Source organism: Xyrauchen texanus, chromosome 3 (assembly GCF_025860055.1).
Source record: "Xyrauchen texanus isolate HMW12.3.18 chromosome 3, RBS_HiC_50CHRs, whole genome shotgun sequence".
In the NCBI taxonomy this organism is placed as follows: domain Eukaryota; kingdom Metazoa; phylum Chordata; class Actinopteri; order Cypriniformes; family Catostomidae; genus Xyrauchen; species Xyrauchen texanus.
In genome coordinates this window covers 42,465,033-42,482,586 of record NC_068278.1, presented here as the reverse complement: position 1 = coordinate 42,482,586, position 17,554 = coordinate 42,465,033, and the positions used below count along the sequence as shown (strand labels likewise).

At 38.0% G+C, this 17,554-nt stretch overlaps 1 protein-coding gene across 7 annotated transcripts in view; it reads right to left on the bottom strand.

The window, feature by feature from the left end:
- Window positions 1–14,257, bottom strand: part of LOC127624161 (splicing regulator ARVCF-like) — a 244,611-nt gene extending 230,354 nt beyond the window's left edge. For all 7 annotated transcript variants that reach the window (XM_052098852.1, XM_052098861.1, XM_052098886.1 and 4 more), the window contains exon 1: window positions 13,819–14,257. The gene's annotated coding sequence lies outside the window, so the exon portion shown is untranslated. The remainder of the gene's footprint in view (window positions 1–13,818) is intronic.
- Between the last annotated feature and the right edge of the window lie 3,297 nt (window positions 14,258–17,554).

Sequence of the window (17,554 nt, the reverse complement as noted above, 5' to 3'; positions counted from 1 at the left end):
CCAGACCTTCCAGTAATTTCCACATATCTTCTGCATCTGGGTGGAAAAAGCATGATGTTTCCTGCATTGCCATTCAGTGGTTCCAATGTGCTGCTGCGAAATCTACAGCGCCACAGATGTCTGAATTGAATGCGATTAGATAAATAGACAGGGTACCTTAGAATAATATAAAGACAATAATTAAACAATATATCTTTCTATTACTTTGTGTTTGCTGGCAGATATACAGTTGAAGTCAGAAGTTTACATACACCTTAGCCAAATACATTTAAACTCAGTTTTTCTTAGGTTGGTTTTTACTTTAACAATGTGAAATGTCAGAATAATAGTAGAGAATTATAATTTAAAAAAATTATAATTCTAAAATCATACAACACAAGAAAAGAGCATTTACATGAGACCTGAAATCATCAGGTTATTCTCTGGTTTTGATGTCAAAACATTAACAGCCATGCGCACAACACTTGGGACAATGGATGAGAAGGTAAGCATGTCGGTGAAGATGTCTACAATGCGAAATCAGGGTAATGGGCAAAAATCTACTTGTGTCGATTGATTTAGCTACGCTTAAACAGTTTATGGTGGGCGGCTGTGCGGCTGTGGCTCAGGTGGTAGAGCGGGTTGGCCACTAATCGTAGTGTTGGTGGTTTGATTCCCGGCCCACATAACTCCACATGCCAAAGTATCCTTGGGCAAGACACTGAACCCCAAATTGCTCCCAATGGCAGGCTAGCGCCTTGCATGGCAGCTCTGCTGCCATTGGTGTGTGACTGTGAATGGGTGAATGAGACAGTGTAAAAGCGCTTTAAATCCCGTTAAGGTTAAAAAAGCACTATATAAGTGCAAACCATTTACCCTTTATGACCGTACAACTAATGATGGAATGGTGGCGTTATTAGTGCTTCCAGGATTGGTCATGCCCAAGGTGACTCCCATAGTGACATATCTAATGAATTTTAGGTGTTTAAATGACCACACACACGTTGTCAGCTTTATCGGTGTAAAATTGAACATGTAAATACTCACTGACTGGATTTTATAAGACAAAATGTCAATACCAATACACATTTACAAAGAGTATTGTTCTCATAAATGGTATTTTGATTAAAAACATAAGACCATGCATAGTGTGGAACTGCCACATTGTAAAAACGACTTCTGTATGAAACACTGAAATGGTAATAGTTTGACAAGTTTAACTCCACACTGCAATGTGTCTGGTTTACAATATGCCACACATCGGGCCTTAAGGACCATGTAACATTATTCACAGATATGTCATGGGTTATGCTCATAAAAATGCCTTAGGCTTGCTGACTCCCTTTAGGGATGTACAGTGGGAGGCATGTAATGGTTTCCACTGCTGCAGACAGTCTAGGAGAGATCACTTACGATCTCATCCTTTCTGGTGGCCCCTCTGAGCTTTTGTGCGTTTGGATGCATATTGCTTCAAAGTGCTGCACCCCTACCCTGTTTATGCAGCATGGTTTATTCAAACAATGACACCATCTCTGATGAGATGACAGGGATACAGACACATAACAGCACTCTAGGAATGAATGCCATGAGCCATGGAAATAGAGGGCTCAACATACAGTATGATACAGAAAACATCTGGTAACAGAAATTATTTATCAAAAGCTCACAAAGCCTATCACTGAGCATAGTAAAATATACAGACGATCATGGACTTGTAATAATTATCTTCCCATGAAATGAAAACATAAAATCTCTTTGTAAATGATCTAGAGCAGTAGTCTATGGCTCTCATATGTATTACAAGACCATTTAATCATAGTAGAATATAATAACATAATAAACATAATAAAAATGTCATTTAATACCAGAAATATAAGATGACTGATGGAATATTCCATTTAACAGATGGGTGGATGTAGAATTTGGATTGAAATCATTGTAGCATTAATCTTTCCTGGCACATTCTCAGATATCTAAGAAAGGCAAACAGCATTTATGGATTTGGGTGTCATGTTGAGTTGCCAAGGTTATTTAGTCAGCTTGCTTGGTTGCTTTCTCTGACAGGACTCACAAGCTGTTAATAACATTTACACTAAATAATGTTGACACTGAAAAAGGATGGTAATAGGATATGATCTTTGGCGCTATTAATGTCCTTGTTGGACCTCAGCTCCTCCATGATAATCTTGCTTGGGTCAGTCCCCCTTGATTGTTTCGCTGTTAGTTCGGGGGCTGTCAAAAATTGCAGATGGCGAGGGGAGGGGGGGGTTCCTACAAGGAAAATCTTGGCCCCCTTTCAACAGACTGCAGAGTTTAGGGTATAAACAGCATAATTGGACACTTTGATGGGATTGAATATATTTATTATTTAATTAACTATGAAAACGGTCTATAAAATTGATTCCTGATCCCTAACAGCACCCACAAATTCCATCTTTTACATTTTATCACCCTCCTCAACCTCTCTGCTACATCTTTTCTCCGCCAATCCATATTTTTCTCCAATATCAATGAATCAGTCTTTTACTTTTTTCAGTCATTTTACTTTCTCCATTTTCAACTCTTTTGCCATTCTGTTCACGGTCTCTTCATTCCCTCCCCCTTCAACTCTCTTCTGGGCTTCGTGAGGTTGAATTAGAAAGCTTCTGATCTGGAAGGTTTCCCTTTTGCTTACATTCCTCTTAAAAGTACAGTGAGTAAAATGAGCCATGTTACCCTGAGACAGGGTTTCCCAAATGGGGATTTGCAAATCCCTAGGGTTTTAAGAGGGTTGCTGGAGGTTTATGAGATTGTGATAAAATCCCAATGCTAATTAAAGCATTTAATTCAGCCTAATTGTTTTCTAGGAGCTCCAATTTGCGGGAAAAACTTGTTCATGCAGATACTTATATCTCTCCTCCGACTACAATTGTTGATTCCCAGGGTAATTTTCCTTGTAACAACAATACATCTCAATATGTTAAATGCAGTTCGTTCACACATCCTTTTACATTGATAAATTACAAGAACAGAAAACTGATTCCATGTAGAACTACATATATCATTTATATAATAATTTGTCCATGTCCTTTGCTATATATAGGCAAAATGAAACGTGCATTACGCACAAGAATTATTGAACATAATAGTGCTATTAGAAGACAAGTTGATACATCTTTAGCGTTAATTTGGCTAAACATTCGTTGTAATATTTGAAATTCTTGGGCATCAAGAGGATTTTACATCATAGGAGAGGTGGAGACAGAGATCAGAAAAAAGGTAGGCTTTTTGGATTTTTTGTACTTAAATCTTTAGCTCCAAGTGGTAAGAACGAAGAACATTATCTATCCTGTTTTTTTATAATGTGTGTTTTGTTTTTTTTACAGTTCATTCAAACATAAGAAATATTGTGCTAACATGGAAATATATCACTGACATTGTAAACTCCTGCTTTATATATTAATTTAAATACCCAATCAATAGGTATAGAGCCAAATCAATGCATATTTTATATGAATATTTCTGACATGAGAGGTTATAATTTCGGCAACACTGTGAAGTTCTACTTGATAACATTAGTTTATGCATTACAATATGCATCATACAATATTAATCATGAACTAACAATGAACAATTATATTTTACAGCATTTATTAATCTTGGCTAATGTTAATTGATTAAAATACTACTTTGCTTTAATGTGAACATGTCAATTTTAATACATTTTAAAGTTGTGTTAGTATATGTAGAAATTAACATTAAACAAGATTAAGGAGTATTGTAAAAGTATTGCTCATTTCGGTTCATGTTAACCATTGTGTTAACTAATGTTAACATTAAAAAACTTCCCACAAAACAACTGACACACTTGCAAGAATGTAAAAGGAGTTTGTGCATTTGCAGTGTGTACTAAATCTGCCCTGTATGTTGTATGTACACCCATAAGGCTGCTGGCTGAGTATATTATGATTCATGGTTTGAATTCACGCATACCGTATTTCCCTTCTTCCACTCTAATTTAGCATGCCTCGGCAAAAGTCACAATTCATCACCAGCAATGAAGTAACAGACTCTCAGTTGGTTTCACTTTATAAAAAAAAAAAAAAAAAAAAAAAAGGAAAACAGTATAAATGCAGATGAACCAGAGGATATGGATGAAATATCTGACAATTGGAACACCATCAGTTTGACAAAAGCCTAAAGAGTCTCACAAGCCCAGAAAAGCAAGAGTCATTTCCTTTCACAGTTTGACAGATGAGGTCTCAAACTCCAACAGAGTCTGTCAATGAGCATGTCTGTCTGTCTGTCTGTCTACAGTGCTGTTCAAAAACATAATGCCTTCTAAGGCAGCATCCTAACCATCATGGAAGTGACCTGATAAGTGACCATTTGCAACACTCTGCATATATGTAGCTACTAAATTAACACCTGTGAATTTTGGCTGAGACATTGCCACAAAGTGGATAAAAACCAAGTACATGCTGGACAGCTACAATGTGAATATGAAAAATTTCTCTTTGCTTCAGTGTTTATTTATTTGTGTTTTTGGCTGAAGTGAAAAAGGTTCTTCCGTTCTTTTTAAGAGAACTCAATTGCGAACCCTTAAGCAGTAGCCTCAGTCGCAGTTCAAATAGCAATATGACTTTATCAAAATCGTGCAGCCCTAATTGAATGATAGATAGATCCTTTATTTAAAAAATCATCACTGATCATTTAGAGAATCAATATTCATCCTTTATTCACTCTTGTGTAGTTCCAAACTTGTACGACTGTCTCCTGTGGAACACAAAAGGATATGTTATGCAGAATGTTAGCCTCAGTCACCATTCACTGTATGGAAAAGAAGTTGTTAATGGAGACTGGTGAGGTAAAGACTCTGCTAAACATCTCCTTTCGGGGTTTGTGGAAGGGAGCCATATGGGTTCAACACAATATGAGGGCGAGTAAATTACTTTTCATTTTTTGGACGAATTGTTCATTTAAAATGCTGCCACTGTAAGCAGCTCACTAGGTTTTGGAACAGGCTGTCAGCACACCCAGTTCTGTGGCTGGGATCTCACAATCACAGATGTGACAGCCCTCAGTCTACTAGCATTCAACTCCAGCTGGTCCTGAGTTCTTCATCACCCCCTCCTTTACCCACACTGGACCGGGCTTCAGAGTTGGCCAAGGAGCCCGGTACATGAATAAAGACACACTGATAGGAAGGCTGGCAATTCATCCTGCCACATCCAGCCTATAACAGAGGCTTCCTTTTATTTCCTGCCCAGTCTTAAGCACTAGCAGAAAAGCATTTATCTGACAGCTCCTTTATGAGACTATTCATCCCAAACCTGCATGTAGCTCAGCAATCCTGCCTCCTGCTATAAGCCTTCAATGACCATCAAGAGCACTTTGCATTCACAAGATTTGCATTCTTCATGCATATCGCCACCTACTAGGCTTTTGTGTGAATAGGATTTATTTATTATTTTACTTACATACCTACTTTTTTTTTTCTTTCTCCTCCCTGCCCAGTAAGTGGCCATATGCAAAGTAAGCGGATCATCAAAAAACAAAAGAAGAACTTAGCACTCCAGTGAATGCGCATAGGAGGGCTGGTGAAAATGTAGCTTTATAGTAAAAAAAAAAAAAAAAAAGGACTTACATTGACCTGTTTCTTACCCATACCCATCATATCGCTTTTTGAAGACATAGATTTAACCACTGGGGTCATATAGATTACTATTATGCTGCCTTTATGTGCTTTCGCAGCACTTTCATTGAATGACCAATAGAGCTGAGATATTCAAAAAAATCGTAGTTTGTGTTCGGCAGAAGAAAGAAAGTCATATACATCTGGGATAGAATGAGGGTGAGAAAATAATGAGACCATTTTCATTTTTGGGTGAACCATTCCTTTAAAGCCCAAGATTGTCATTATCTGGATGTAAACATTACTGTAAGATGCTGAGTCAAATGTACGCCATTTTAAGGTTTAAAATAAACACTGTGGCACCGTGAAAACATTGTTGAGCATCTTAACCAGGCCGTAAAAGCAACTTTGAAGCAGGACTATCTGTATGCCCGATCACATGGGGACTGTTTGGGAAACCTGTTGAAAAGAAGTCATTATTTTGCAATATTCACAATGTTCAGACCTTCTAGTTGCTTTTGTCAGGCATATGAGGCTCAAACTAAATGTTACAGGTGAAGAATGTAATTTCTCCACCACTAGCAGCACCAAATGGAATTGCAATCTCTTTTCTTGAGCAACCTGACAAGGTCTGACATTAAGCAATGCTGTGAGATTGAGACTGGACCATCTGTTATTCCAAACAATGGTAGGCGGGGAAGTGTCTGAAAGAATAATTTTTGCCATTCTGTTTGGTGTCGCTAGTGGCGCAGAAACTGCACACTTCACCTTTGAAATGGTTTTTGTACTGTTTTTGTACTAAGGGGGAAACAATGAGTGCCATGCAAGGTACCTGGGATAAACCTCGATTTTAAGAGATTTGGTGAAATGGATTCAAACCACAGTCTTAGTTAATCCCTAGCAATTCTGGCATGGCTGTGGTGAGCTAGAGAGAAAGTGGCTTTGGAATGAAGTCAGTGAGTGTTTTCTGGGCACTGCTAATTACATTTTTCCAAACAGTAATTTTTCACAGAAGAAAGCTATGAATATTTATACAAGTGGAAACTAAGAAAGTAAGTTTTGACTAATGTTTTGTCCAGATATCAGCATTGCGAGGACACTGTGACAGCAGCCCCTCTCATCTGTACTCACAGTGAAGATCCGTTTCATGGAGGGTATACAGATCAGGCGTGCCTCACCGGGGCTGTGGATCATGCCTCAGCTGAGCAGTCCAGATCATTAGGACATTCTATTCCCACAGCCCTTCCTACCACATGCAGCACATACAAAAAAAAAAAAAAAAGAAAAAAAAAAGAGGGGTGACCCATCTTAACTCACTGATGGAAGGCACATCAGGTTTTGGATTGTACAAATAGGTATAGACTATATGAACTATGGCCCAAATTGTCATTCATGCTATGAGTGGTGTGGCGTAGTGGGCTAAAGTACATAACTGTTAAGCAGAAGGTTGTTGGTTTGATCCCCACAGCCACCACCATTGTGTCCTTGAGCAAGGCACTTAACTCCAGGTTGCTCTGGGGGAATTGTCCCTGTAATAAGTGCACTGTAAGTCGCTTTGGATAAAAGCATCTGCCAAATGCATAAATGTAAATGTTCTATCAAAATAGAAATGAAAGGATAATCTAAACTTAAGACCATGAAAAGCCTCACCTTGAGTGAAATAAATGGGCTTAATTTGCACAAAGATGGCAGCCTTGGTGTCTTCACTCTCAGCGTACGAATAAGTTTACTTCCAAACAACAAAAAGCAGAAATGTCAAATGGGTGTAATATCAGAATATTCAGTATTCATGATGCAGTAGCCAAACACTACCTGGATGAGGAACTATATCTGCTGAGATCTTGAAGTGTGCAACCACACAGTGAACACTTTGCTATGCCAAAAGGCCACTGGAGCTAAGAGGAGTCATAAGATTCAAAAAGTGTTTGAATATGTCATTCTTAAAAATGGGCCAAAATATTTAGAGTAAAAATGCTGGTTTAAGCTTGTTTTTCAGCAGGGCTGTCTTAGCCAGGTGAACTAGTATCTACTGTTTAGCCCCTGACCTTTAATCAGACACACAGAGGGTAGTGTTTAACTTCCCTGGAAACCCCAGTGATTACAATTAAGCAGCTCTTATCCTTGAGCATACTCAAGTCAGGGTTAATCCACACATACCAAAATAAGTATGACAGGCCATGCCACATCAACCTGCTTGGACAGTGTCATTGTTGGAACATGGTCATGTATGACAGGAAGCATCTCCTTGGCTGGCCAGGATGTGGAATGAGTAACGAGCTAGGAGAGGAAAATGAGAGCTGAACAGGGAAATGGCTGGAAATTTCCACCAATCACATTTTCATAAATCAAACCAATGCCCCGACACAGTACAGAGCAGAAGGGATTGGGAAAAGCGGATTAGCTGGGTGCAGCCCAAACACAGGAGTTAAAATGTTACCTAATATCATTCATACAGTACTAGAACATGATGTGAGGACAGACGGACAATGACTTTTCAGTACAAGTGCTGTGGAGTTAGTCTAAGCAAGTCTAAAATGGCAAAGTTTTTCAAAACAGTGTTTAAAACTAATGAGAAGTTTTATGAAAATAAAGAACAGCAATAACCTAAAATGTGTCATATTTCATGATATTTAATTTTTTTTTTTTTTTGTCAGGGGATCCCCAGGGGGACTAAGTAGTCTTAATACGGCCCTGAAGACCATCACGACATTCTCTTAAACGTTCAAAAAACAGTAGCACACTAGTACACCAGCACAGACTACAGTATGAAATCTCAAATAAAACAATGGCCACGATGAAGACATTTCATGCAGTTTAGAAGGTAACATTTCACAATATCATTGGTAAAAAAAAAAATAACAAAAAAAATTTAAAACATAACTGTACTGGTGGTACTATTCTTTGCACCCCACCCCAGACCTCACTGATTTTCAAACCCTGGTTATGGTCCTGATGGAGACTGCAAGTGGTGAGCCAGGTGTGGAAGAGATATAGGCAAGCTGCCGTATCTATTAGCATTGCCCGAAAGTGCCCACTCACTGTCATCTGAACCAGTGTCAAAAGCAAAACTGCACAAGCTATACACAATGTGTGCAAAATGGAGACTGAATGGCAGCCACAGAAATTAAAATTCAACATTCAATTTGTTTTATATCTGTATGTAGCATATAATAATGCATTTGCAATTTATCTTGCCAATAAAGCTCTATATGAATTGAATCTGCCCATTTGATCCTATTATTTAAAAAGTCCTCTGGAAAAAAAAACTTACAAATTCTTATCAAATGTGGCATCAAATAAAATCGGCTACTCATCTCTCAGCTGATAAAAAGGGATTTCTTTTTTATTATTTGTTTAGAATAAACAAACACAGAAAAAAGGGCGAACAGCTTAACCTCCAGCAAACATGTCATAATGCCACAAATAAATTAAAAATGATTGCATCTCTGCCAAGAAAAAAGAAATTCCAGGTTATTTATGTAAGGAGACATCACCTCACAAGCAAAGCCATTTTTCAGCAAATAAATTAACAGACAACAACAAACACAGACTTAAAAACAAAAATCAAGAAAAAAAAATAATCTCATTGATTGTTTGTAACCGGAGTATGGGCATTAAATGAAATTCTCTGTAAACAGTTTTTTTTTTTTTTTTTACTAAAATGTAATTCTCTCTGAAATGAATTTTGGCAAAGGACTGTGGCAATTAAGTAAGCGCAGTAAAACCTGAGAAGGTCAATGCCCTATTAGCCGAGGACACAGTTAAATAACAGATTACTAGGACTAGGATTACAATATGGGAGAAAAGTGGTAGATATGGAGTTACATAAATTAAGCATTGTTGAACTGTTGGTACTACTCAAAAATTAGAGCAGGTCTTCAAATGCACTGCAATGCTGACGACATCAAAATCACTCACAAAACTCTAATAACTCCAACCACAGTCTCCCTAACACCATTCAATTCGCAAAACAGTGGAAAGAAAATGTATGCCCCTACCATCCTTCATCCTGAAGCCTTACATTTCTTAGACCTTCTCAATCATAAACAGTCCCAAAGCAGCACAAACAATAGAAATCCATCGCTCTGCACACTAATCCAGCTTTCTGCAAATACATACAACTCTTTTACATGATTTATGAGCTGATAAGATTAAATATACTTAAGACAATGAAACAATGAATTTCTGCAATACTGCCAAAAAAGGCAATTTAGCAGGAGAAATTATTCAGAGCAGGTGCCACAAACTGTGCCTAAAAAAAAAATGTCTGTAAGTGTATCACTCAGTTTTTTACCAAAAACATACCAAATGGCCTAGGATAGACAGGGCAAGCAGAGCCATCAAGCAGGTGTGCGCCCATAAAGAGTCATTCTCCCTCACAGGGAAACCTTTTACTTTCCCTTTTTTTCACCCTACAACCAATTCATTCAAACATGGTCAAATAAACCAACAATAAAACTAAGTATTATCATGCTACATCATGAGGTACAGTATATAAACAATGAAGTCATTCTGATGTACCACCAAGATTTGTTTGCATTTTAAAACATGACTCCATTACAAATTGGATTTACAGACAGCTAGACTTTCATACTTGATGTGACTGCAAACCAAAGCTATCTGATTGAATAACACAGCAACAGGCCTGCAATGAGTTTCAAACAGAGTAGGTAGGAGAAAAGCTTACATAATGAGGATACTTCATCAATATATCAAATGAGCTAAATATCATGCAGGCAGAACAGAGGGACTTACCTTCCACAGTTATTGTTCCAGAGCACTGAAAAAAGTAATATGGGGCTAACAGTCAAGACAAAGATTGAGAGAGAGACACACAGAGATAAAGAGTGAAGCATTGGAGACTACCCTTCAAAGCTGAACTCAAACACTGGAACTTTCTGCATACTGATGTCCATAATTCAAGAGTGAGTATTATATACAAATTAAACTCTTAATCGAGAATACCCTTTGCACCGTTTCTAAAAACACATGCACATGAATCTGTGCCAGTCTCTCCTCCTGATGAAAAGAATAATTAATTAAATGACTGGCAGCTTCCATCCGTGAACCACACTAAAATAAAATAAAGTGGTGGTGGTGTAGTGGTCTCAACCACATAACTGGCAAACTGGTAATCAGAAGGTCGCTGGTTCAATCCCCACAGCCACCACCATTGTGTCCTTGAGCAAGGCACTTAACTCCAGGTTGCTCCGGGGTGATTGTCCCTGTAATAAGGGCTCTGTAAGTCGCTTTGGATAAAAGCATCTGCCAAATGAATAAATGTAAATAATATGACAAATTATGAAATGGAGCAATATGTAACTCTTTTTGCCTTTGCATGAAGCAGATATACTCCATATTTCAACATTCTCTCTTGACAAGCAAAGCAGTTTGCAATGTGCCATGGATGACAGTGCTGTCTGATTTAACAAGCTCACCACTCAACTACGTGAGATTGTTTTAAAAAAAAATTATTTCAACAGATCAAAGAATGTGTTAATATTGACTTTGAATATGACGTTGGGGTTGTTCAAGTGCCTTTAAGCCTCACTAATGAAAAATTACAGCCAGTAAAGTGAAAAGTACAGCAGTGTATAAGCCTAACATGCACCAACTGAAATGCCAACGTGGCCGCACACCTATCCATCAGGCTTACCTTAAACGGATAGTTCACTCAAAAATGAAAATTCAGTCATTATTTTCTCACCCCTGCGATTCAAACAAACAAGGCTGGGCATAGAAATGCATCTATTCCTTGACTACAAACTCTTCAGACATGTTTTGTAAGTTCCGTTTTCTGGTTTGTGTGCAGCTGTGTTGTGTTTTCTTGTTTACTGCTTGTTAATGTCGCTGGTGGTCCTATTGAAGTAAAACAAACGAGTCTTCGCTTGAACGCCCCACCTTGCAAGCAACTGCAGCTTACCTACTGCTCTCATGCAAGCAGCTTCATTTTGTTTCTCACCAAACCTTATCATATTCCCTCATAACAAGACATGAGTCGCATACGGGGTTGGGAGTAATGCAATACATAGGATTACGCATTTAAAATACTAAATATTAGTACTGTAAACAACAACAGTTACTATTTAAATACTGTGTGAGTGAAAAGGTGGATATGACTTCAGTGAGGAACTTTCCCTTGGGAGCTTAATAGAGTAGCTACATTGAGTTTATACAGCTTAACAAAAAACAGTCAGAAACACTTTGACAGATGAAACATAAATCCAATAAATACACAATTACATGCCTTTCCAATGTTTTTTATGTGGTTATGTAGTCCTTGTAGTATTAAAAAGCTACAAAAATATATATTTTCTGCCTCATTCTATGAACAGAATCCACATACAATAAGAAAAGGATGGACTTGTGTACAATTTGTTGGGTTTTGAAGTTTGGAGCAGCAAAAACCATTAACCTTGTGTAAATTCCCATGTGAACATTTAGATTTATGCTCAAATGCACTTCAAAAAAAAAATCTTAATGAGAATTTAAATATTGTTTCACTGTAAAAACTTTTAAAAATCCTTAAAACAAGATCAATTTACTTGAGTAGCAAAACTGCATAAGATATTTAGGCTTTTTTTCCATAGAATGTATTGTTACAGTGAAAGGTATTTTCTTTTTTTCATTTACTTGTTTACAGTCAAAACAATTGAACAAATCTGCCAGTGCTGAAGAAGTAATTCAAAGTATTTAGATTAAGTTACTGACAGAATATGTTAAAAATGACATTTTACAGTATGTTTGAATACTTTTAAAAAGTAACCTTCCCAACCCTGGTCACAAACAATAATTAATTAGTCTTCTGAATTACACTTTTGTGTCCCTTTGAAGCCTGAAGAGGTGGTCACCATAAACTGCCATTGTATGACATCACAAAGCACAACAATTTTTCACAATTTCTCCATTTGTGTTAAGAAACTAGAAAGAAAGTCATATGGGGTTATAACAACACAGGGGTGAGTAAACTATAACTAAATTTTCATTTTTGGATGAACTATCCCTTTAAGGATAAAGGATTATAAAGGAATTAGGCTCACCCACATTTTGTTATGGTGAGACAAGCTGTGTGAATTTTGTGATATTTCAAAAGACTTGAGTTATACTGTCCTCTGGACAGCTAGCAAGACACTAATGCGCCTGAAATGCTCATTTTGGCAGATGATGAAAAACTGCTTAAAATGTTCAACATTATTTACTTCCATTAAATAATGATAGCTGCATATTGCTTATTAATTGTAAGCATCTACCTGTGGAAACCCTGTTAAAACAGAAAATGAGCTATTAATGATGCCTGCTACTGCATACACGTGCCCGTCTTAATCTATTTTTTGCACACTGCAAGTGTAAGTGTAAAAAAAGAAAAGAAGGCTTGATAAACTCTTTCAAGACATATTTGAAGAACAGCGATGGAATTACACGTGCAAATAGTACGATTTAGCGTACCATTTTTATCTAATAAAATGACCCCACAGGAAAATTCCCAATAAGTATTAAAATAAAATTTTAAATTTTACATTTTATTTTAGGTTTAAAAGATCGTGACTGCTCTTTATGACGCATTACGATACGCATTGTATCTTTGGTACATCTAAAATCACGTCATATGTAGCCTATTACCATCACTAGGGACTCGTTGTACCAATATAATGTTTCACACAGTGTTCATAAATGGGTGCGTTTAGAATCAGATCCGAAATACTTATTACTTTTGATCATCAACATTTTCGGTGTAGCCTATTTTCTTGCGCACTATTCAAAATAATCATCAACAAATCTGTGCTCTGGTTTTCCGCAGACCTAATAAACGATTCTTCAATATGATTATCATAATCAAAACACTCGCGGTCAAATTAAAGCACGAGCGCCTAATTGTGCACGCGTGGTAACCTACTATAAGCTTGATCCGCTGTCTGAAAACAACGTAGATAAATACCAGTTGTAGTCAAGTGATAGCCTACATCTCCAAACGCTTAAAAGCATACGATCATTATAAGACGTCAAACACGCACTGTAGTAAAAACGTAAGAACGAAATGTATTATACTAGATCCGAACAACTGCTCCCATGATAGACAGTAAATAATCTACTAGCTTCAGTTCAGATACGCGCAAACGAATTAACGCATAAGCCTTTGGGTTTGTGAAATAAACTTTCAGTCTCTAGATCAGTTGATCATACATATAAAAACAGATACAACGGTGCTGAAGAATGAGCAATCTTACCTCTCTCCTCTCTGTGCGTTGTACAGACAGCAGCACACTCGTTCAACTTGTCAACATTAACAGCAGCAGTGGATGATTCCACGAAGAGTTTGATGCACCTCTGCAAGATCGTCCAACTCCCTGCTCACTTTTTTCAGACAAGACATGTTATTTTACGAAGGAAATGTTACAGCGTAAATGCAAATGCGAGACCTGTAAAATGCCACGATGCTTCCCATCTAGACAACAAAAAGAATCCCTCTCTCTGTTATTGGATTCTTCCAAGACTGCCTTGTAAACACTGCAAGTGCGCCGAGCTGCACGCTTCAACGACGATAAAGTGACGTTTGAAATAGACAAATATATATTTGATTAACTTTACATATTTAAAAATATATTTACGTCGCGATCAGATTTCGATTAAAATAAACCGATAGGTTTTGATTAGGTTGGAGTGTTGGCTCGCCATGCGCACCAGTAAGAGTTTTATTATAAATGTAGGTGGCCAGTCCTTACTCCAGGGAGACAGTAGTAATTAGCCATAATTATCAACATAATATATAATGTCATATGCTAGGGAAATCCCGCCCCAGTGCCTTCGAGGATTTTTTTTTTTTTTCAACATTAATTGGTGAATAACCACCTTCAGTCAAAGCAACAGCATTTTCATTGGTTAAATCGCTGTCACTAAATGTCTCTCCCATCTAATCAGATTCAGAGTTTGATTAACGCTTAAAGGTATAGTTCACCCAAAAATTAAAAATCTCATCATTTACTCACCCTCATGACATCCCAGATGTGTACAACTTTATCTCTTCTCCTGAACACAAACAAAGATTTTTAGAAGAATATGTCAGCTCTGTAGGTCCTCACTATGCAAGTGAATGGCAGCCAAAACTTTAAAGCTCCAAAATGCTCATAAAGGCAGCATAAGTAATCCATAAGACTCCAGTGGTTAAATCTATGGTTGTGTTCCATGCAGAAGTAATCATCCCTATGCCCTATTCCCTTCAAAGACTTTACCATCCACTGTGAGATCCTTGGAGCTAGGCTAAAAATGTGGGGCTCAAAAATAAGGGTCATTCAGAACATGGCTATCTTGATTGTCCTCCCTTCATAGTGCCCTTTGGCATGTGATTTATCACATTTGGAATGCACGGCATATCTTTAGAAGCAATCATTTAAGCGTGGGTATGAAACAGATCAATATTTACAGTTGAAGTCAGAAGTTTGCACACACTTAGGTTTAAGTCATTAAAACTCATTGTTTAACCATTCCACATATTTAATATTAGCTAACTATAGTTTTGGCAAGTCGTTTAGGACATCTACTCATTTTTCCAACAATTGTGTACAGACGGACTGTTTCACTTTTAATTGATTATATCAAAATTCCAGTGGGTCAGAAGTATACATACACTAAGTTAACTGTGCCTTTAAGCAGCTTGGAAAATTCAAGAAAATTATGTCAAGCTTTTAGACAATTCAATTAGCCAATTGTACTGAATTGGAGGTGTACCTGTTCATGTATTTTAGGGCCTACATTCAAACTCAGTGCCTCTTTGCTTGGCATCATGAGAAAATAAAAATAAATCAGCCAAGACCTCAGAAAATGTGTTGACCTCCACAAATCCTTGTGAGCAAGTTCATCTGTGCAAACGTTCATCTGTGCAAACAATAGTAGGCCTACACAAGTATAAACACCATGGAGCCACGCAGCCATCATACCGCTCAGGAAGAAGACATATTCTGTCTCCTAGAAATGAATGTAGTTTGGTGCGAAAAGTACAAATCAATCACAGAACAACAGTAAAGAACCTTGTGAAGATCCTGGAGGGAACAGGAAGACAAGTATCTATATCCACAGTAAACGAATCCTATTTCGACATAACCTGAAATGCTGCTGAGCAAGGAAGAAGCCACTGCTTCAAAACCACCATAATAAAGCCAGACTACAGTTTGAAAGTGCACATGGGGACAAAGATCTTACTTTTTGGAGAAATGTACTCTGGTATGATTCATTTTATTTTTAACTTTTTGGCCATAATGAACATTGTAATGTTTGGAGGAAAAAGGGTGAGGCTTCAAAGCTGAAGAACACCATCCCAATCATGAAGCATGGTGGTTTCAGCATCATGTTGTGGGGTGCTTTGCTGCAGGAGGGACTGGTGCACTTCACAAAATAGATGGCAACACGAGGAGGAAAAATGATGTCGATATATTGAAGAAACATCTCAAGACATCAGCCAGGAAGTTAAAGCTCGGTCGCAAATGGATCTTCCAAATGGGCAATGACCACAAGGATACCTCCAACGCTGTGGCAAAATGGCTTAAGGACAACAAAGTCAAGGTACTGGAGTGGCCATCACAAAGCCCTGACCTCAATCCAATAGAAAATGTGTGGGCAGAGCTGAAAAAGTGTGTGAGCAAGGAGGCTTACAAACCTGACTCAGTAATTACACCAGTTCTGTGAGGAGGAATGGGCCAAAATTCCAGCAACTTATTGTGAGAAGCTTGTGGAAGGCTACCCAAAAAGTTTGACCAACAATTTAAACTATTTAAAGGCAATGCTACCAAATACTAACAAATTGTATTTAACTAACAAACTTCTGACCCACTGGGAATATGATGAAAGAAATAAAAGCTATTATCATTATGTAATGATGGCTCAGTGGTTGAGGTTCAGGGTTACTAACCAGAAGGACAGGGGTTCAAGCCCCAGCACCACCAAGATGCCACTGTTGGGCCCTTGAGCAAGGCCCTTAACCTTATCTGCTCCAGGGGTGCCGTATCATGGCTGACCCTGCACTCTGACCCCAGCTTAGCTGGGATATGTGAAAACTAATAAATTTCACTGTATATGCAAAAAAAACTGTCTGTATAATGTGTGACCAAAATAAAGGATTCTTCTTCTGACATTTCACAATCTTATAATAAAGTTAATCAAATCAAATCAAATCAATTTATTGTCACACTACCATGTACACAAGTGCAACAGTAGGTGAAATTCTTGTGTGCAGTTCCGAGCAACATAGCAGTCATGACAGTGACGAGACCAATTACAATAAACAACACAATTTACATATCATATGTACACATACTTACACAACACAATAATTATATACAATGTACAGTATACAATACACACAATATAGAATACACAATATACAATAAGTGGGAGTATATGAAAATATATAAGTAGTTGAATTGAGGAGAATATGTTGACAGTCCAGTTTGAGATAGATTATAAAGTGCAGTGCTAATTATTGATCCTGATAGATCAAGTGTTCAACAGTCTGACTGCTTGGGGGAAGAAGCTGTCATGTAGTCGGCTAGTGCGGGTCCTGATGCAGCAATACCGCCTGCCTGATGGTAGCAGTGAGAACAGACCATGACTCGGGTGGCTGGAGTCTCTGATGATCCTCCGAGCTTTTTTCACACCGCCTTGTGTATATGTCCTGGAGGGAGGGAAGCTCACCTCCGATGATGTTTCTGGCAGTTCGCACCACCCTTTGCAGGGCTTTGCAGTTGTGGGCGGTGCTATTGCCGTACCAGGCGGTGATGCAGCCAGTCAGGATGCTCTCTACAGTGCTGGTGTAGAACCGTGTGAGGATGTGGTGGTTCATTCCAAACTTCCTCAGCCGTCTCAGGAAGAAGAGACGCTGGTGAGCCTTCTTCACAACGGCCTCAGTGTGGACGGACCATGTGAGTTCCTCAGTGATGTGGACACCGAGGAACTTGAAACTGCTGACTCTCT